Genomic DNA, 22,409 nt, shown 5'->3' with positions numbered 1-22,409 from the left:
CTTATTGACCTATTCCGTTTTTGAAGAAAAAGAAATGATAATTCTAATACATATTTATGTGATACAAGTGATAGTAGAAAATCTTTCGCCATTTCTCCATTGTCAGAAATGAAATACCTACATGCAGCATGTGGCTTGTTGCCATTAAACGTTTGACATAATAGGCCGTACTATGATGTGGCAAGTTCAAGTTTGTGTCAGTCGGCGGAATGCCAGCCTTAGTCTTCTTAGACCACGATAAACTGTTACTCAAGGATCAAACTTATACTGGTTATTAGACTAAGATGATAGGGTAAAGGCAACAACAGACCGGGCATTATTCAAGCGTATAGAATATTCTGGTGACCGCGTATTCTTTGCGACTTCGGATGACAGCTCTGAATAAATAAAATGGCGGTGAAACAATTCGCCTTTTTGTGCAGTTAAATTTACATTTGTAATCTTAATATTAAATCAGTTGACGGGATTGCTTCTCCCATAAATCATAGCTGGCATTTAATTTTCAAATTGAATAACAAAACAAATGTTGCTGGATTACAGTGGAATAGGATTGCTGAGACGAATCTAATTATAGTTATAACATCTTTCTAAATGTTTAAGAGGTAAAATACCTAATACATAGGTATACAAATCCCTGAATTTAGGTTAGGTATTAAATGTTATTGATACTTGTATTTATTTTAATTATATATTCCAGAAAATTAGAAATCCGTACAAACCTAAATCCAAATAACTCGTTCAAAACAAACACGCGAAAAAGCCACACGAAAACGCGATTAATTCTTTCCGTCTGTATGGACTGATACGAGAACGTAAAATCTTTAGAACTCTAAGGTGAACATAATGAGATTACATAAGGATCTAAATGAGATCGTTTCGCCGAGACTGAGGCCCGGAGGCTCGTGGATATAACCTACACAACCTCTTATTTCGCTAAAAAAATTACAGAACTACAAACCTTACCCTTAGGTGATACGGTTTAAAATAAAAAGCCAGAGATGTTGAAGAGGATGTATTAGAATTAGTATGTAGGATTGAAGTTTCCCAATTCTGGTTTAATAAGACTGAGCTTGTTATAGGAGCGATAGCGTTGGTATAACTGCTTAAATCGATGTGAATTTGTAAAGGAATCCTGGCGTGTTTAATTTTCAACTCGCTACAGTGAAAAGGAAGGAGGGTTGTAAGGTTGCGGTGTTTAGGTAAAAGTAAGACATGATGAAGTAAGACGACCGGTCTGGCCTAAGGGTAGTTACCCTGCCTATGAAGCCGATGGTCCTGGGTTCGAATCCCGGGAAGGGCATTTATTTGTGTGATAAGCACAGATATTTGTTCCTGAGGCATGGATGTTTTCTATGTATTTTTAATTATTTGTCTATTATATAATATATATCGTTCTCTGATGACGCACTACACAAGCCTTTTAGTATGTTGTTTAATACACCATTCCCTACAACTATGCTAAAATTCGCTTATACACGAATTATTTCCTCCGATTGGCAATTTTTGGTCTTCGTTTGGCGAGCTATACTATTAATGGATAATAATGTGTAAAATGTGCCTACAAATCCCAAGCTATACAGTCCCATATAACATTTAAAACCTTCACGCTTTGCGCACACATTACTTAAATCACATTCATAATTGGGTTTATCGCGAATTTATTTTGTTACCTTTATTTACCGACGTTTCGACACAGGTTTCACTGGTCGTGGTGGCGTGGTCTATACAGTCCTGCCTCCTGCCTAATGCCCAGCGTAGACAAGTGTGGCCCAATATCAGGGACTTTTTGCCGGCTCCTAGGTGACAATGGCAACCCTGGCGAGATGTGATTCGGCGCCATCCGTCTCTGTCAAAGTTCTCGGTCGATGCTAATCGAATAGACTGAATCTCGTTGCCTTAGATACGTCGTTTGAGATTATACCAAGACGTCGTAGCTGTCACTCCTACTGTTTGATGCCGTAAAGCTACCTGGAGCGGTTTTGATTTCATTTTGATACGACCTTGAAGATCGCTCACGCTGATTAGTGCATGCGAAATGAAGTGTCATGCGTGAGATGCGCGCCAATCAAAAGACGATCGTCAAGGACGTGTCAAAACTAGATCTAACCCATAAAAAAAACAGAATCGACCTCCTATTTAATGCCGTAAAGTTACCTGATCTATTTAGAAGGTGAGGTTTTTAAAAGGATTTGGGACGATTTTTTGGCTAATCTATAAAATTTAATACGAAACTAAGTTTCCCCCTGTTCATTAATTGCTTAATAAACACATATCTGAATAATGATTATAAACAGATAAACAGAGAAAAAATTCTACTGTTAGAACGTGTTCTGTTATCGATTATAAGTGTCCCCAGCCCCTATTTTTTAATATCTTCCATGTACAGACTTTCGACCCTCTGCAGCCTTATTATATGTATAAATAACAATGACTTGCTATCATTATTTCCAATTGCAATCAATCATTTGACTTTAACTACGATGATTAATGGCTAAGTAATGAGCTGGACGTAACTAAGCATGACATATCGGCTATAATTCAGTTCTAATTAAAAAGGGTACAAGTCTCGCACAGAGCAGGTGAAAAGGGCACAGGTTCCATATGACTTGTAGGAAAATTGTACCCTTTTTGATCTGCGCTGAGCGAGACTTATACCCTTTTTTACTAGAGCTACAGAGTTTAGTGCTGGAAAATTCTGCCATAAATCTAATTAGCGATGTATACGTAATTCGGCTAATCATTTCATTGTTCATGTGGCCAAGGGCAGTGATTCATATTTACCATCGATAACTAAACGATAAGTGCTACGAAAGATTTGAAAAAATTTACAAAGAAAAATAAACATCTGTGTATTTTTTTTAATGGCTAAATGCCAATTGGAACGAATTCATATTGATACCAAAGAGCGATGTACGAAATTCCCTAACAATCACATTGACTTGCCGAGTTCAAAATGTGACGTTCGAGTCTTTTAAAAGGAACGTGAATAAAGCAACATATAATTCCGAATTTACATATGCGGCTAATCGCAAAGCGGTTGATAAGGCGAATAGGGAACGGGAATATGTCGACGCAGGAAAAACGGAAATTGGCTCAAAAACAGTTAACGGTTTGGATACATTTTTCTGAAACTTAAATCATACGACTTGTAAGAAGTAAAAAGTGTGAACATGCCTGTAAGGATAAAGTAAGAAAATCCGCTTACAAAGTCCGTCTATTTTACGATGTCCACAGAAAAGACGGATAACTCATACTAAAAAATGTTTTGACACACTTCAAGGTTGGAGTTAAAAACTAAATTCTAACGGAGGGGCTCTTTAGACACCACTTTAAACACAAACTTTTTTCAGAGTATGTATACAGAATACAGAGTAGAATACAGAGGCTAATTGTGTCATGAGTTTCGCATAATCTCAGCTCGGTCTGCAGTGTCAACTACAACTAGAAAATTATGCAACACTATCGCGGGTAAATGGAAATTTCCCCGGGGAAATGCGAACAGCCATTTTCATTTATTTTGAAATGATTCTGAATAAAGAATACCCTATATCCTTTACTGAACTGTGTATTCTAGTAAGATTTCATTATGACTAAAAAATAAAGGAGCATAATAATTAATAAGTGAATCTTGCCGATTTTCTTCCTAATAGGAAGTCTCATGCACTAAATCATTTCTTGAGTTAAAAATGTCCAACACCGAAGTTCGAAATATGCGGGCATCTTTCTCTTTTACTCCAATTAAGGCACAACTAGAGTAACAGAGAAAGATGCCCGCAATTTTCGTACTTCTGTCTTCGCGGTAGGCCTTCTGATTAGAAAGCTTTAAAAATCCATTTATTACCTTACTTGTACTACACATACACAACCTGTGAAAAACAAAATGTGAAAATTGACGATTGTCTGAAACCAAAAGCATGAAAGTAGTTAAATTGTATAGAAATACCAAAATGTAACTATTAGGTATTAGGTTTTTATTTCCAACTCTGATTATAAGCCCCCTCCTCACTCGTGCGCGAATCGCGGCGCGAGGCCGCGAACGCGAGTGTGGAGTCTAGTTCGTTAATCAGCGAAATCGACTCCACACTCGCGTTCGCGGCTTCGCGCCGCGTAGTCTGGAGCGCGCTCTAGAATTCACAATAAAACACGTTCGAATCCACATGTCAGAATAAGTTTCGCTATCACAGTTTACATTACAATTTCGTCTAGTTTGTTTTAAAACAAAGTCTCTATACCATTCAGAAATAAATGGCTAACAAAATAGCCTCTATTTTATTTGTTCTGGTTGTCCCAACAGCGAAAATTAATGCATAATTAATTATTAACACTGCACTCCGTTGTAGTATGCAAAAACATACGTGGACTGTTTTGGAATACCGCAGGTGTCAGCGTTACTTATCGAAATTCGAAACAAAATGTGTGTTTTTGGGTACTAAATGAAGAGTCACACTCTCGCCGCTAAAAAGCCGCCCCCATACAAGTTTGAATTACATGAAAATTGGCATACACATTTACGTAGTGGTCATTTTACAATGATGAGAGCGAAACTTCAATTGCAAGGAAGCGGCTAGGTTCGTGTGACCGTTAAATAACCAAACTATTTTTAATTGTTTATAAGTCAGCTTCTAGACTGATTATATAAATGTTTATTTCAATAAAATAGCGTAAAACGCAGTAACAGTAGAAATAATTCGCTAACAAGCCTGCCTTCCTTGTTATAACAGAATGTGCTATGAATTATTCAGTTTAATCCAAAATATCGAATGAGACTATGAATATCTTAGAATAATATCATGGTATAGTGTTATAGTCGATAGCAATGTTGAAGTAATATTTTGAGTGACAGTCTACGCATAATGGCTTGCGAGATCTAGATCAGAGTAGTATCCGAGGATCGTGCTCATTGCAGTCAGACGAGAGAGCCTTAGTCTGGCAAAAAAGAGTAGAAATTAAAAAGTGGCAACACTGTAGTGTCGTCCCGTTTTTCTTAGATTGATTTGAAAGGGACGACGCTACAGTGTTGCCACTTTTTAATTCTACTCTTTTTTGCCAGACTGTATGTCTAGGGGCCTAGCCTACATGACAATCATACATCGGCAAACCCCAAACGAAAAGTAATAAGTGCGAGTCAGACTCGCGCACGAAGGGTTCCGTACCATTGCGCAATAAACGGCAAAAAAAATCACGTTTGTTGTATGGGAGCCCTACTTAAATATTTATTTTATTCTGTTTTTAGTATTTGTTGTTATAGCGGCAACAGAAATACATCATCAGTGAAATTTTCAACCGTCTAGCTATCACGGTTCATGAGATAGAGCCTGGTGACAGACGGACAGCGGAGTCTTAGTAATAGGGTCCCGTTTTTACCCTTTGGGTACGAAACCCTAAAAATGTATTTATCTGGACGACAGTTGATACGAAAAGTCACGTGACTATTTTCATACAGTATTTATCTAAGTTTAGATTGGCGATCTCTATCAACGATTTTCATTTTGGTAGGCCCCCAGTAGTGGACTAGAATAGACTGAACATGATTATGTAGCTTTCTTATCCATTCTAAATACCTACGTATATAAAAGGAACGTAAATAAAGTAACACATATAATTCCGCATTTACATATACGACTAATCGCAAAGCGGTTGATAAGGCGAATAGGGAACGGGAATATGTCGACGCAGGAAAAACGGAAATTGGCTCAAAAACAGCTAACGGTTTGGATACATTTTTCTGAAACTTTCATCATACGACTTGTAAGAAGTAAAAAGTGTGAACATGCCTGTAAGGATAAAGTAAGAAAATTCGCTTAATTTTGAGACCAAATTTTGGTAAAGATTAAATAGGTAGGTACATTTGATTGATGGGCCAAGGAGCCTTGCCCAACTTTCTAAATTTAATTAGAATTTGCACAAATTAAACAAAGATACCGGTCGTTCATCACTCAATACGGTCTTCCGCAGATGAGCAAAGATCAATTTGATTTTGAAAAATGATTCAAGTCTTCCGCATTCCCCTTAAATACAAGAGTTGTTGAATTTAATGTAAACTTTTTCAGCAACACTATAAAACATCGAAGGAAACGCATGGTATAGGTAAATCTGAATAACTATGCACTGAATTATAGCGTCGTTTACATTGTATTGTACCGCAATATTAGATATAGGAAACCTAGCATTTCGGAAGAGAAAGTTAATTACCACTACTTTTGAGGTTAGAAAAATTCTTATATTAAAAAAAACGGGGTATGTTTCCGCAGGGAAGTATCCCGCCACCGAGGACTTATGACGCGCGGCGCGGAAATAAATGTAAATGTATTTGTTTCATACGGGCCGTTTTGTTCCGCCGTACTGAACATATTTGCTTTATGGGTTTGCGATTTATCGCGCAATGCGTATTATTTTTCACAATGTCTGACCTTGTCGTGGTGTACCTACTAGTTGTAAAAGTATTGTATGCTGCCTTTACCGTGGAAGTAACTAGGGTTCAGCTCAGTCATACAAGATTTGTAGATCAGATTCTGCTTTTTGAGCTACTTTCTATATAAAGTTTTAAATTACCAGAAATCTGTCTATTATGCTATTGCTATAAATAAAGACATAAAGATAAAGATAGTTTATCATTCAAGTAGGCATATTATAATGCGCTTATGAACGTCAAATAAAGCTACGCTGGCTCTAACTCTACACCTCTGCCCCGAGAAGATTTAATAATAAATTATTTATTTAGCAGTTGACAGCTGAAATTTGACATTTTTGGCACGTTGAGCGACATCAGCGGCAGCGCTTCACGCCATTGTGTTTGAGTAAATATGGCTTCGTTCATTTATTTTCAAGATGAAAATGCAACACGAATATTTGAACAAATTTGTACACATCATCACACATATGATGCGGTCAAATTATGTTCCAAAGTATGTAAGTAAGTGAGTAATCATTTATTGTCAGATTGTGCATGTCAGTATAGAGATGTTACAATAGTATCTTATAATAGTAAGTGTCACAATCAACCGGTTTAGGGTATACAATGTACTTATTCCTAAAATACAATAGTAATATATATATATACCTAATAGCCAGATAAATTACATTCCAAAGACAGAGTCAATTCAATATTAGTATAGTTTACATTACAATTCAAGTCATTATACATTATAATTTACATGTCAAGCGATCATGGGAAGCGACAATGGGAAGCGATATGGGGAAGACAAACTATTAATACCGTTTTGAAACGAATGTAACATGTGATAGCTTTGGGTATTTGAAGGTGATTAGCGCACGCATACCGTCTCCCCATCCTACCCCTGAAGCAACACCCGGTATCATACTACATTTGATTTAAAACTTATTTTAAAAAAACAGTAGGTATTTTACTGAATCAATAGTCCATAAATTGAGAGTATATCTACGTCCATTATGCAGTGGCTTACGCCGGCCGCCGGCTTTTTGCCTTAATCTTGTTTAACATACGTGTATCTCCCAAGTTTTCAGATTCCAACAAAATGTGTATTTACTTTGCTAGAAGCTACGAAAAAGGACACGTTTAAGGGATACGAGTTTTATCTTCGTCTATAATACCTATATGACATTCGTTTTATTTTTTTTATTTTATTTATAAAATATTCATTCCTGTAGCACTTACACACTTACTAATAAAAATGACTTGTCTGATTTAAATGTCTGAATAATGTCTGATTTAAATACGATCGAGTCTTTATCGATCTTTATTTTTAAGCCTGGTGTAAAGGAAACTTCTTTGTATTTGAAACATGAAAAATTGGTAATTTGTTAGGGGCTCACACAATGACATGACAATGGTCTTAGGCACTAATAAAAGCTAAGGCAAATACAGTCACCATCAGACATATCGTAGCGCCAGCGGCCAAGGGACGCAAAAATATCTAAAATAATAAGAAAATATATAAGAACATGCACTTTAATGTCTTGTTCTTTGTTCAGATATTTGTGAACAATTTGGCCGCTCTGATAACATACGGTTGCTCAATTACAGTAAAAATATTAAATAGCTTATTTTTTGGGTACAGACAACCATATTACGTAAAATTAATATTATATACTTTCCAATGTCCCAGTTCAGTTGAGTTGTTTTTCCAGTATATCACCACCAATTTATGTCCCCTCATCTCCAATTGACGTTCGCCCAATACGTATTTCGTTTGAGGACTTATTCGGAAATTATAACTCGATTGGGTGAATTCCACTTATAAATAAATGAATAAACAGAAAAAGGTAAGCACGTTGAATAATATATAGGTATGAATATACAAATATGAACGAGAGAGGACACTGAATTGTGTAAAGTAAATAGTGCAAGCCGAAAAGTAGACCCCAGTAAAAACCAGAATAGTGTTAGAAACAGTAAATTTAACAGCTCATATCTGCTTTGGTTAGATAATACATATATGTACTTACTGAAATTAAAATAAATGACAACTAAATCATCACAACCCGACTTTGACAGGGCCCTGTACCCCTGCAGGGGTAAAATTTCAAATGAGACTAGGAGTCTACGAGTGCAATATAAATCAAAAACCTTTTTATCTATTAAACGAAGATCCCATATACCCCAAATATTCAATTAGTATAAAAATCCTCTTCCAGCTCCATGAAAAAACAATAGACAGTTAACGCTTGTTGCAGAATCAATTTTTAACGATGACAACGTTGGGGATTCTAGATGAAATGCATAAACAAAACACGGTCACATGTAGGACAGGTTACAACGACAGCGATTAGTGTTTACTGTGGGTGGACTGTACGCAACGGTCGCTCAGCTCTCTGCGCGTCCAGTATAATAATGCTTTCAGGGCGCTGCTGGGGTTGTCACATTTCTGCAGTGCATCGACCATGTTCGCGAAATCACGCGTAGACAGTTTCAATGCTCTGCTGCGGAAAAAGATGGCATCGCTTCTGAACAGAATACGTGACAGCCCAAACAGCCTCCTGAAGACAATAGCTGTAAGGAATGAGTGCTCAATAATGCAACACTTAATTAAAAATGCGTTGTCATTAGTGAGGTACGAATACTAACATAGTTTTTAGGTTTAGTTTTGTAGATTACTAACAAAATGGATCTTGTTATCTAAATAAATAAACGTTTTATTTTATTTACGCCTCGGCCGACTTAACACAGGTGCCTGTGCTAAGACTTACAGGCGAATCAATATTGTCATAACAGCCGTGATATGCTGTATCTCCACAGCGTCTGGCGGTGCGCTGCCCTTGTCAAAAGTTTTTTACGACCTTAAACCGATCGTGGCTGCTTTGTCAAAGGCTTTTCCATACGTCTTTCGATACGTAGTAGCCGGTCGTTCTTCACGATTTCTCACGAGAACATATTTACCGTAGCTGCAGATAAAGCAACTAAGCAAGTTCGTATTGAACATATTTTTATTTTCTTTTTTTGGTTTTAACAGGTACCTCTGACGAAGCTAAGCATTTTCGAAAACAGGCCCATTATCTAAACTGTTATTTTATTATAATATGTAATACCAATAGTTGTGGTCAAACATCCATTTTGTAACTACTTATTATCCATCACTTCGCTGTCTGTCATCCTCTACAAATATTTTACAGATTTTGCGTAATAGCAATAACAAGGCTAGTACTTTTTCCTTACCAAAACAAGCAAAGTAACTATCTATTAAATAAATTTTCCACAATCACATTTTAGCGGAATAATCCTTAGTTTTTCCTCGATATATCTGGCTTGGATTCTTGATAACCAATATTTCTTGTCAGCCCGCTCACACTAAGACCACGGCTTTATCCTGGATTCAAACACAATTTTTAGATTACCTACACTATAAAATCGCATACGAAACGTTTATAGTCAACGGCGGAAGCTTTTTGCTCGATACGCGCTTACGTATTCGCTCATATGTCGTAACAACGAATCATAAATGGGATAAATTCGTATTGCAACATTTATGACCAAGTTTTTTATTTTTTTATTAGGAAGGCATTTACTTGGTAAGCGATTACATATGTACACGTAAAGGTCAAATGAACAACAAAGAGCTTAACCTACATTCTTTCGACATAAATAAAATATGACTTAGGTACTACGTTATCATTATTGTTAACTATTGAAAACAGTTTGACGATGGTTGGATCGATGCCGTCGTTTCTTAGGATTTCATTATGCAGTTTTAAACAATGATTTCATAAGTTATTAGTAAGGAGATGCTCACTGCTAGACAAACCTACTCATACTCAAGTGCCATTCGCCAAGCTTCACAGCGACATTCTGTTCTTGAGATATGCGAAATGTAAATTTATTACTTGTATTATTCACAAAATAACATTTGTTTTCGTTAAATTAATATTTATACAAGTCGCTTAGCTTTAAATATTTCTCATTCGGCCGTCGTTATAATCTCTCTGAATAAATAAGCAACCGGCAACAAGTCAGGCTTAAGTGTGTATGAAGTAAATACAAGTAAAATTATAACTGCTGACGAGAATCACGGTACACAAACAAGAAACAGTACTCACGAAAATACATATATATAGGTGGCTCGATCAAGAGTCAGATGCAGAAGGCGGTAGTTTTGGACACGGCGCGTATAGCCGTCGGTTCCTCTCTCTGCGGCCCTGAGCACCGGCAGCTTGGGCCCTGCCCTGCTGCTGGCGGGCGGCCCTAGGTTAGGTTTTTTTATATGTACATATTTCGCATTGTTTTATATGTCTTTTGTAACTTATTTTATATCCATATTATAAATCCCTAACATAAGAAGAAAATAAATAAAGACAAATTTAGAATTAGATATAAAATCAGTTAGCTTTTACAGTTAACTTGACAGCAGCTGATAGCTTAATTATTAGAAGAGCGCTTACTACGTCATGATCGCTATTTTAATAAAGCTCTTGGGGCATAAAGTTCTTAATAGCTAGAAATAATTTTTAATATGTGTAAATAATTACAAGGGTAAGTATGAGGACACTTGAAACTTTTCAACACAATTTTGCGCTAAAGCCGATTCTGGTTTAACAATTTGTAGGTCATCATCTTGTTTTGACACGACCTTGACCCGTGTATCTCACGCGCACCAATGATTGCAAGCCAGAGCCTAATGACATGACTCTGTTTGCGCTATTGGAGCCGTTTCATTAAGCATCTCGCTCACTTATGAGTGCGCGTGAGATGCCAATAACATCAATAACAATTTGTTAAATCTGAATTGGCCTCAACGTGTTTAAAAAAAACTGTAATAATTAATGTTAATTCTGTGAGTTAAGGCTCATAACGACTTAATTCGTCGAGCTAATTCTAACAGTTTTCGTGCCCTTAATCCAAAAATGTCAGCTATAATATCGAATAGCTACTGCATTGTCTGTTTACTGTAACATCACTTACTGTATTAGCATCGTTACTCGCTAATCACTCGTACACAACGACTTGTTTGCCAAATTGTATATGTGTTTTACAGTCGACAGCAAAAATATGTACACATAGTAGGTCTTATTCCAATGAAATAAAGTGCAAAATTGGGAAAATATCTTTAACGCTGACCGTACAATACAACCGATGCCAGACGGTTGAACTTCGCGAAGACTGCCTTTTATGGTTCTCGCTAAAACTCCTAACAGATTTCCCACGACTACTACAATAGTTCTACATATAATATTTTATAACATGGAATCACTTGAATGGTGTTTATCTTTTCATCTATCGCATGTAATTGTCACAGACGCTGGAAGGTAGCAAAATTTTGGATTCACTGTCAACATTTGGTTTGATTTTAAACCATTCGATCTTCAGAGTCACAACCAACAGCCAACACCCCTTGTTTAGTTGTTTTGGTATTTTGTGCCTATTTGTGTCTCAAAAAGATAAATCGTTAGTTCTCAAACCAATATTGCATTACACAAATTGATAACCGCTCTCGGCACTATATCAAATTTATTGTTTCCGCAGCCTATCGGTACCTGGCGCTCGGCAAAAAAATCTGGCATTCACCAAGTCATTAATAACGCGTTTCCTGCACTCGGGATTTAGGCCCATATTTTTTTGTAACGAATGGGACGTTAGTACTATTAATTTCTCTGAATTGCTGTTTATTCTGCAGTTATTTTGGCAGGATCGGAGACTGATTTCTTTTGTCTGCAATTAACTGCTTGTGTCAAACGTAACAAAGTGATGTCAGTGATAACTTTTAACAAGAACGTCCTAAAGAATAATGGCGTTATTCATAAACGCGATACTGACCTGAATTAGATACGAATCGTTTGTCTTTATCTTTCATTTTGACTTGTGTATTTGTAAGAAAGGGATAAAAAATAATTTAACTAAATCAGGCCCGTAAAGTTTTATGAATAAGGGGGTAAGGCTTTACTTCTAACAACACAAATGTCAAAGACCGTCGTTCACATTACACACACTATATTCACTGAGAATTCGTAAATTTGATATGAAATCCACCGATGGTCAGTTAATTTACCTAGTATCGGATCAAGTTAACTGCATGGCATTTGCAATGACAAAGTGAGGCAATGTGGATTTTATAGACGTTTATAAAAACCTAAAAGTTCTGAATTTAATACGCAAATACATATAAAGTAATTGAAATAAAACTACAGTAATAAAACCATAACCCAGCATCAAATGAATATTTGTGATAAGACTGCCATGTCACATATTTTCACATTCAAAACAATACCGTATTCCTAGCACAAAACGTAACTGTTTTGAATACCAGTAGCCAATACTATTGCACACCTATGCTATAGGTAAACTACCAGCCATTTATTATCATAAATGCTGCACTAAATATTTCAATTTCTTAGCTCTCTTTCAGGAGATTGTTAAAGGAAAATAAACCTTATATTTTTCTAATAAGGTATCAATTTGAACTGATATTCAAACTCGCTAATATCACCGTTAGAACCTTATGCTTTCATCAATATCAACTTAAGCCTTATAACATTAAGGTCGCAAATCACAAAACCCCATGACGTCACCATCTCTTCTCATACAAGTATGAAGAATAATACTTGTGACTAATGTGTCCATTTAACTACAACACTCTTCATTGGTAGAGATAATTGAAGGCAATTGACCAAGGCGAGTACAGTCCAGTTCATTAACATAGCAATATGGCCTACATAAACACACCATTTTATTATCTATATAATAGAGGTTTGCAATATAAGCTAGGACGCAATTATGTTTGAGTAGTTGTCAAGACATTTTTTATTAGCGCACGTGGATCGTATATTGGCTGGTTATATTTATGATTTATTATTTTGTGATTGGTAGTTATAATGTGTGGGTAGGCCTCGAGGCCTTTCTTGAGGTGGACCGACGATCTTGTAAAGGTTGCAGGAATATGGGTGAAAATTATTTTCGTTGTCTTGTCCTCAAAAAATGTGACGGAGCTTTTTTGTACGGGGTGAAATTAAGTTTTTAATTTTTCTCAAGATAATCTACAGCTAGAAATGTATGCAATAGCATTCAACTTTTTTTATTTATTCGATAAAAAAGATAAAAATAGAAACGTGACAGAGTGGTCAGAAATAAGACAACGAAAAGAATATTGAATTATATATAATGGATGAGGCCGGGAAAGGCCATTATTATGGGAGAGGCATAATTTCAGTTTTGCTCGTCTTTCACGAGTAGTTTAGTTGTTCTATTTTATAGCAATAATTATAAATGACCTGTTCCTATTTATTGTTTACTTACGGGTATTTGCTAATTTAGAAGAATGTGATATTTTGGGACCTATAGTGGAGGTTATCGCGATTCAAAACCTAAGCGTAGTCACGGGTTCACGCAGCGAATAAGGTAATATGTAACTAATTTATAATTTTTCTTTTCAGACTCTCGCCAGGATACCGGATACCAGAATGAATTGCAGGGCCGTTTGCTTATTATGAATAAATGTACATGAAACTTAATGATGTGATATATGTAAATATGGTGTACATTGTATATGTTGTTAGATATAACGTTTTCTGTTGGTTTTCAAATGAACCGCCTACATTTTTTTCTGCTACCAGCTCTCATGGCATTAAGCTCGACTTTTGTACATTAGGTTGTTCTTTTGTGCAATAAAGTTTAAATAAGTAAAATAAATGAAAATATCTTCACTTTCATAGTCTTATTCGTGGTCACCTAGGCGTATTTTAATTGTAATATCAGATTATAAAATTTCTCTGAAATTGCAAGTGTGAAAAGTGTCATTTCTCCAGAGACATCATAATTCCTCGTTGCGCTTTCCAAAGCTGATATGTGTTCGATTTTTGATTGACAAATAGTTACCTAGCAACTTAACACAAAAGGTATTAATTCACTTGATTAAAATCGCACACATATCACATTTGTTAAGCGCAACAACGATATCAGAATATGCCTACACGAGTCATGGTATATCTCCGATGTAATCTGAGCTGACTGTACGCTGATTTAGCTGCGATGTGTCCTTGTTATGTTTTGACAGTTATTCTAATGTACCGTCCACATTCTCAACTGATTGTCAACCTTACTGGAAAGTCAGTGCTGTTGCTAGTGACCGTGGACGACATTCGAGTCGAAAATTGGTCTCGACGTGGTATAGTCTGCATCTTCTCAAATTATTTTTTCGCCAAAGACCCTAATCTGTTAAACAAAAGCTTTTGTTCCTTTTGTTTGTGCGCGTGCCCATTGTTGGTGAGCGCGTGGTCATGATTGTGAGCGCATGCCACTCAATGATACACAATGGTCACGCGCTCACCAACAATGGGCACGCGCACACAGAAAAGGAACAAAGGCTTTTGTTTAACAGGGTCTTTGGCGAAAACATCATTTGAGAAGAAGCAGACTATAGGAAATTGAATGTGACATACAGTGTGTAATCGACAAATATTCTAAACGGCACTCATTTTACAAGTTGGACGGAGGATTTTAGTTAAATTTTCAGTGTACAAATTGTACCCAGAGGGGGTGAAATGGGGATCAATAATATGGTAGTACGATTTACAACTTTTACCTACGCTGTCATGTCATTGACACTCATGACTCCAAACAGTTTGCGAACCTTTGATTGATCTGTTTACCTCGCCCTAAGATTAAAAACTTGACATTTAAGAAGCTCTAGAGCATAAATTACTGGAGGATTTTACCGAATTAACAAACAATATTTTTAATTAATTTTGTCAAATTAAATGGGAAGCTTTTAAATCGCTAGTTATCTTTAAAAAACCGGTTCCGTACCATTACGTAAAAAACGGCAAAAAATATCACGTTTGTTGTATGGGAGCCCCACTTAAATATTAATTGTATTCAGTTTTTAGTATTTGTTGTTATAGCGGCAAAACAGAAATACATCATCTGTGCAAATTTCAACTATGACGGTTCATGAGATACAGCCTGGTGACAGACGGACGGACAGCAAAGTCTTAGTAATAGGGTCCCGTTTTTACCCTTTGGGTACGGAATCCTCAAAAGGCCTTACATACGGATATAATAAGCTCATTGTATAAAATAAAGTACTCCTTATACGACGCAATAAAAATAGTACCGCTAACAAAAGATCCGTCGCCACATTCTCTACCCACAAGGGAAATAAGAAAATACGAATTCATATCACGATAAAACGTTATCGTAAATCTTAAGGTGAAATCCTTGTTACTATTCAAACTCGAATAAAAACAAAGAATTAATTCGCACGACAACGAGCCGTATTTAAAGATCACTTTCTCTTGAACAGATGTTGAGATGATGCTGTCACTTTCATCCTTATACGATCGGATGGAGGTGGGAGAGTGATGCAGTGACGGTCGAATGGGCCGCCTGGATCGAAGATTACCCCATATAGATGTCGCGATATCAATTATAAACAAAGACTTGTTCAGGACGCGGTCGTCGATTATTATTTAGGTACTGGGCACCGATGCGACATTTACTCGAAGCTTCCTGTGCTTATTCCTGACTAATTCGAGGAAATCTTATCTTCCTTGTGGGTTGAAAGGTCAGATAATACTAGCTATCGTAAAAAAAACATGCCGCAAAGGATGGGCACGTAAGGGCAACCCCGACGGGGTATCAGAGGTCTAAAATCGAGTTCCCGAAAACCCGTCTACAAAGCGCGCGGCGGAACACCCCAGGGGGTTTAGTCCGTGGGAGTTGGACATACCCACTAGGCTTCTCCCGGGCCAGTGGGATCCATAAGGGATCAAAAAAAGGCCATCAAAAAAAAGGTACCCGACGCCTACATAATCTATGCACACTAAAAACAAAATTGAGTTCCAGGTTCCAGAACTTCCAGATTAACATGCGTCTCTTTGAGTTATATACCTATTCGTTTACACGTTACAGATTATACACGTGGATACGACTGATACGTACACTCCCGCTAATAATTACACATTTTAGTTAAGTACACGAGCGCCTATGCGTAGTGAATTTGAGTTATATAATCAATCTAGCAGTAAGTAATCCGTGGCATGGGTGCAATAATAGGTTATTTCGGCCTTGAGTGAAAGTCCATTACGAAACGTGTCAAGTTGCCGATACTGAACGCATGTAATGTGATATTGTTGTCTCGCGTGAGATACGGTAACATGATGCCGTTGGACATAATTTTAAAATTGGAACTTCAACTTGCAAATTACGGTAGGTATGTTATTTAATCAATTTAGTTATATACTCAATCTAGCGGTAAGTAATCCGTGGCATGGATGCAATAATAGGTTATTTCGGCCTTGAGTGAAAGTCCATTACGAAACGTGTCAAGTCGCCCATACAGACAGAATGCATGTAATGCGATATTGTTGTCTCACGGGAGATACAGATACGGTAAGATGATGCCGTTGGGCGGCGGCGTATGTTTTTTTTTAATAAATACGACCTAATAGGTTTGTTAATTTTAGTGATTGATCGCAACGGTGCTCGAAGTTCAACTAAATTAAGTTTTCAGTCAAAAACTTTCCTAAACATCTCATTTTTAGGGTTCCGTACCCAAAGGGTAAAAACGGGAGCCTATTACTAAGACTTCGCTGTCTGTCTGTCTGTCTGTCTGTCTGTCTGTCTGTCTGTCTGTCCGTCTGTCACCAGGCTGTATTTCATGAACAGAGATAGCTAGACAGTTGAAATTTTCACAGATGATGTATTTCTGTTGCCGCTATAACAAATACTAATAAAAACAGAATAAAATAAATATTTAAGTACAACAACTCCCATACAACAAACGTGATTTTTTTGCCGTTTTTTGCCCTTCGTGCGCGTGTCCGACTCGCACTTGGCCGGTTTTTATAGAAATGTTACCAATATAACTTTGAAAATTCTAAATATCATGAAATAAACCTATGAAAACGGATCAATATACGCGATATAATTCGTTCTCATAGTTTTTTTTTCATGAGTTGTACTTGTAGTACTATGCGGTAACCGAAGACAATATAATTCTAATATGTTGAGGTACCTCGCCTCAAAGTTCACCGTAGCTTACTTGATTAATTCAATTTATTAGTAAAAGGAAATCTGTTGAGTGTTTGGTTACAACAAACGTATGTATTTCTGTTATCTTTGATACATAGGTACCTATAGTCTGCATCTTCTCAAATGATTTTTACGTCTAAGACCCTAATCTGTTAAACAAAAGCCATTTTTTCTTTTGTGTGAGCGGTCGGACATTGTGTGCCATTATTAGACAAATGGCACGCGCCGTGGCACGCGCTCAGAGACAATGGCACACAATGGCCGACCGCTCGAAAAAGAAACAACGGCTTTTGTTTAACAGATTCGGGTCTTAGACGTAAAAAATATTTGAGAAGATGCAGACTATACATATGGTTACAACAACTAAACCAGCTTGTAACTAAATTCTGGGTAGAATCTATATTTCATTCTTTGAATAACAAGTTTTGCTATTTACACGATTCCCTAGCGAAGGCAAGGCAAATAAACAGCGGTTCCAAGGCAAGACTCCAGATCGTGTTCCTATTGGTCGACGAGCGCGGGCGAATATATATATTAATGTTTGTCTGTAAGGTATATCTATGGGCCTTTGTAGCCTGAAAAAAACTAAAATAAATATCATACACTAAAGAAAAAATGACCAAGTACACCAGTGGCCGAGGCGGGAATCGAACCCGCGTCTTCAGCTTACGCGGCTAACGTCCTGACCACTAGACCACCCGGCCATGCCTAGTGCGGCCTAGTGTGGGAGGGTGTGGGTGTGGGCGGCTAGTGGTCAGGACGTTAGCCGCGTAAGCTGAAAACGCGGGTTCGATTCCCGCCTCGGCCACTGGTGGACTAGGCCACTTTTTCTTTAGTATATGATATCTATTTTAGTTTATAATTTATATACATATAGTAGTGTGACTACTTAAAAAACACAAATCAAAATATTTCATTAAGTAAATAATTTGATTTGTTTCCGAGTAGAATTTTTTTTTATAGTTTCAGGCGCCAATGTAATGTGACATCTAGATCCGTGACACTAATAAGGATGAGAGTTCTCATAGAGAACTATCAAACTTTTCTTAGAAACATGTTTTAACGAACAATCATCACTAAGAAATGGTTTGCTGTAACCGCCCCTAACGTGCATGCATAGCCTGGATAGCCGTAAGTCGGTAGAATCTAAAGTAAACAAAACTATGACAACACAAATCAATACTTAGTTGCAGAGATATAAGTACCTATCTATACCTAAACAAATGCCATAATAAGATGACCTTTTTGCAGTATTGCCTTTTAAATGATTTTAAATTCAATGTAAAACGTTTTGACAGAATCAGGTACAATAAAAAAAAGTGAATTGAAATATTTGCCCCGAACCAACGAAACTTAGCCTAAATTTTTGAGGAGGAAGGAAGACCAAAACGGCAGGACGCACACAGCTAGACACACATTGTGAGAAATGGCGAGTGTGCACAGGACAAGACCAAAAGACGAGAAAGAGGTGAGGCCTTTGCACAGCAGTATAAGAATAGTTTAAAAAAAAAGGTTTTTGAATTAGCCGATTTTTTTCTAATGCGGTAATGTCAAAGCTGGACAGTTCGAGAGCTTATATTATACTAATTTTTATTTAGGCTTCGACTCGTTAAGCGATAACAATTGTCACTATCTGAAAACTTCGTCTTCGGGTATACTTACGAGTTTGGAATCGCGTTTAAGTTCTGAATAAACACTCCTGGTTTTCTTTTTAATGTTTTCTACTTCAATATTGTCGAAAGACGAACACTGTTTTTTGGGCGATCGGGGAATCGATAAAAGTTTCGAAGATATTTGTGAAGGACATTTTTTAACGAAGATAATAAAAATACGAGGGCTGATCCGAAAGTTGCTGAAGTTGTTGAAGTGTAGCTGCTCCGGCTCTACACATGCGATCACAATATTATTTATAACATTGTGAGGGATCTTGCAGTACTTATTGGAGTGGTGTAAATAAATTTTTAACCAAACCGTCTAACCAAATACCTAGCTTTTAGTTTTTACTTAGAGATAAATATTTTTTAGTTGTAATATTATTAATTAATTTAGTACTTAACATAGTTTTTAGGTTTTTTTTATACTAACACCGTTATGGATCAATGCAGATCTGAAATAAACGATTTTTATTTTATTTTATTTATTTTTTATTATTTAGAAAACGATTACTTTATTTTTCATTTTGTTTCACTTCGACGCGTCGAAGACTAAACCATCAGTCATGAAAATCAGTAATTGAGACTCGCCGTTTTTTCTAAGAAATTCGTAACTCCATACAAAACAGCTTTCAGTTAAAAATATATAATAAAAAACATATATTCGCATTAATTAAAAAAACATTTTTTTTTATTTTATTTTTTTTATTTTATTTAATAAATCTTACAGCTATCATTACAGTTACCCAATGCGATAGTGTCTATTAACCTTAAAAATAATAAATTACTACTATAACTATACTACTACTATAACTAGGTATATACATACTATAACTAAGAATAACACAACACAAACAATGTAACTTTTACAAATTCACTCTCGGAACAGTAAAATACGTCAGTTCGATTGGCAACTTCGTTAAATGTGCTGGTGGCTCTCGTCCAAGGGGCCGTGCGCATCAACCCGGTGCGCGCGTGCGGCTCGGCCAGCAGGGGCGGCCTGCGCCTCCGCCACACGTACCGTGGGGGCGCGTAAACACCTATTGACTTTAGTAACTCTGGGTTACTGACCTTTCCACGCACTAACCTAAATATATAAGAGGCTAGTGCCAATTCCCTTCTAACCTCTAGCTGGTTATATCCCACCATTCCGAGCACAAACATAGCTATAATTAGCATTGAAATATACAATGGTATAAATAATATTGTGATCGTATGAGTAGAGCTAACAACTTTCGGATCAGCCCTCGTTTTTACCACACCAGCGGGTAAAGGCTCTCTTGATTGTTCAAAAACTGATGAGAAAGTTGAATTTTGAGTTGTTTCCTTATGTTGCCTAGTAGAATTGACTTTTAAATGATGATTTTGAATAATTTATGATAAATATTTAATAATGTTAATTTGGATTTGATTTTGTTTGATATAATTTTACGGTTTGTATTTTCCTCGCACATTGGTGTGGTGAAAAATTTTGTGTTACACTTGGTGGAAAAAAGGAATTTAACATTCGTGCCTTGAAACCCTTGCAACGCTCAAGTTTCCACTTTTCGAACCACTCGCTACGCTCGTGGTTCAATTTTGGAGTTATTCGGTATCGCGAGCGGTTAAACAACAACTTTGCCCCCTTGTAAAACAAATAACTATTTTTCTTTCGCTCGCGAAATTAATAAGAAGTCTTGAACCAAAATATCATAAATGAGTCATTTTACAATTTAATCGTTTCTAAATTTAAATATTGAGGGCTAAAATCCTACATTTAAAAATTAGTGGAGAGAATGTTTATAGAAAAGTATCGATACACATCTAGCCAATGTTTAACCTATACAATCAAAAATACCTAATCATGCCATATTTCATGGCATGATCTCATCAGTAGGTCATACAGATAGCATACAGGTTGTAGAGTTGTTTAAAAACATCTAGAAATCACATAAGATTTACGCCATATGTCAAGCGCGAATATTCATGTGTTCTAACTTTTTAGTCCTTGATATTTTTTGCGCGTTAGTGACGACCATTTCAATGTTCCGTATAAGGAACAAAACCATACAAAAAAAAACTATATGTGATTTAGATTAAATATAATATGTTATAAGTAAGCTATTGATATGCTGTGCCCTCACAGGGTCCATGTGAGACATTGTATATTATAATTTACATCTATACTGTACCATGGTTCCAATAAAGAATTGTGAATTATCATTTTCCTGTAAGTTTAATGAGCGAAAATTGAAACTAAATATCTGACTATAAGGATAGGGTACCTAACTATACTAAACTATATATATATATACTGGCCATGTTGTTAGAAAAGGACACACTCCATTCAACTATCCTCTCGCTGGGATCGTTTGTTGTATATTGCTATGCTCAACCTTAATAGTAGCTAAATACGGTTCAAATGTGGTTAGTCAAAAATCATCAGTACTTACACGGTCTTGCTAGGAAAAGGTCTTTGGGCATGACACGGATTGGTGATAATTTGGATTAGATTTTCTATCCAGGGGTTTTATATAGTTGGTAAAGGAAATCTTGTCAGTAGAAAAAGGCGCGAAATTCAAATTTTCTATAACGATATCCATTCGCGCCTACATTTTTTAAATTTGCCGCCTTTTTCTAGTGACAAGATCTGCTTGACCAACAATATCAACAATAACAATTTAGTGGTTCGGCTAATTCAACAAAGATCTAATAGACAATTGAATCGTAAATGCCACTAATGGGCTTGATGATATCTTAAGCTATGTTTAACTGCCCTAGAATAAGCTTTGAAACGGTCCAGAGAACAATATAATTAACGAAGCGAATTGAATAAAAAACCCGCCAAGTGCGAGTCGGACTCGCGTACGAAGGATTCCGTACCATTACGCAAAAAACGGCAAAAAAAATCTCGTTTGTTGTATGAGAGCCCCACTTAAATATTTATTTTATTCGGTTTTTAGTCATTGTTGTTATAGCGGCAACAGAAATACATCATCTGTAAAAATTTCAACTGTCTAGCTATCATTACCTATCACGGTTCATGAGATACAGCCTGGTGACAGACAGACAGACAGACGGACAGAGGAATCTTAGTAATAGGGTCCCATTTTTACCCTTTAGGTACGGAACTCTAAAAATTACATTGAATATATTACGAGAAACAAAAGATGACTAAATGAAATTTAAATACAATTACATGTTGAGATCTATTATTTTGAAGCGGATGCAGTAATTAATGTAGAATTTATAGGTACCTAATTATTAGTCATGAAACTCATGAAAATATCATATAAACGTGATAAACTCTGGGACTGGGACCCCAATTCGAACTTACTAAT

At 36.4% G+C, this 22,409-nt stretch overlaps 1 protein-coding gene and 1 non-coding gene across 2 annotated transcripts in view; both read right to left on the bottom strand.

Annotated features, from left to right (window-relative positions):
* LOC134746841 (atypical protein kinase C-like) overlaps positions 1–22,409 on the bottom strand; it is a 215,243-nt gene that overhangs the window by 177,678 nt on the left and 15,156 nt on the right. The window lies entirely within an intron of this gene.
* Positions 18,070–18,141, bottom strand: Trnat-cgu (transfer RNA threonine (anticodon CGU)). Its single transcript has one exon. It is a non-coding gene; the product is annotated as a tRNA-Thr (tRNA).

This window comes from Cydia strobilella, chromosome 13, assembly GCF_947568885.1.
Source record: "Cydia strobilella chromosome 13, ilCydStro3.1, whole genome shotgun sequence".
In the NCBI taxonomy this organism is placed as follows: domain Eukaryota; kingdom Metazoa; phylum Arthropoda; class Insecta; order Lepidoptera; family Tortricidae; genus Cydia; species Cydia strobilella.
Note: the sequence above shows the minus strand (reverse complement) of the source record. Positions and strands in the feature narration are given on the sequence as shown.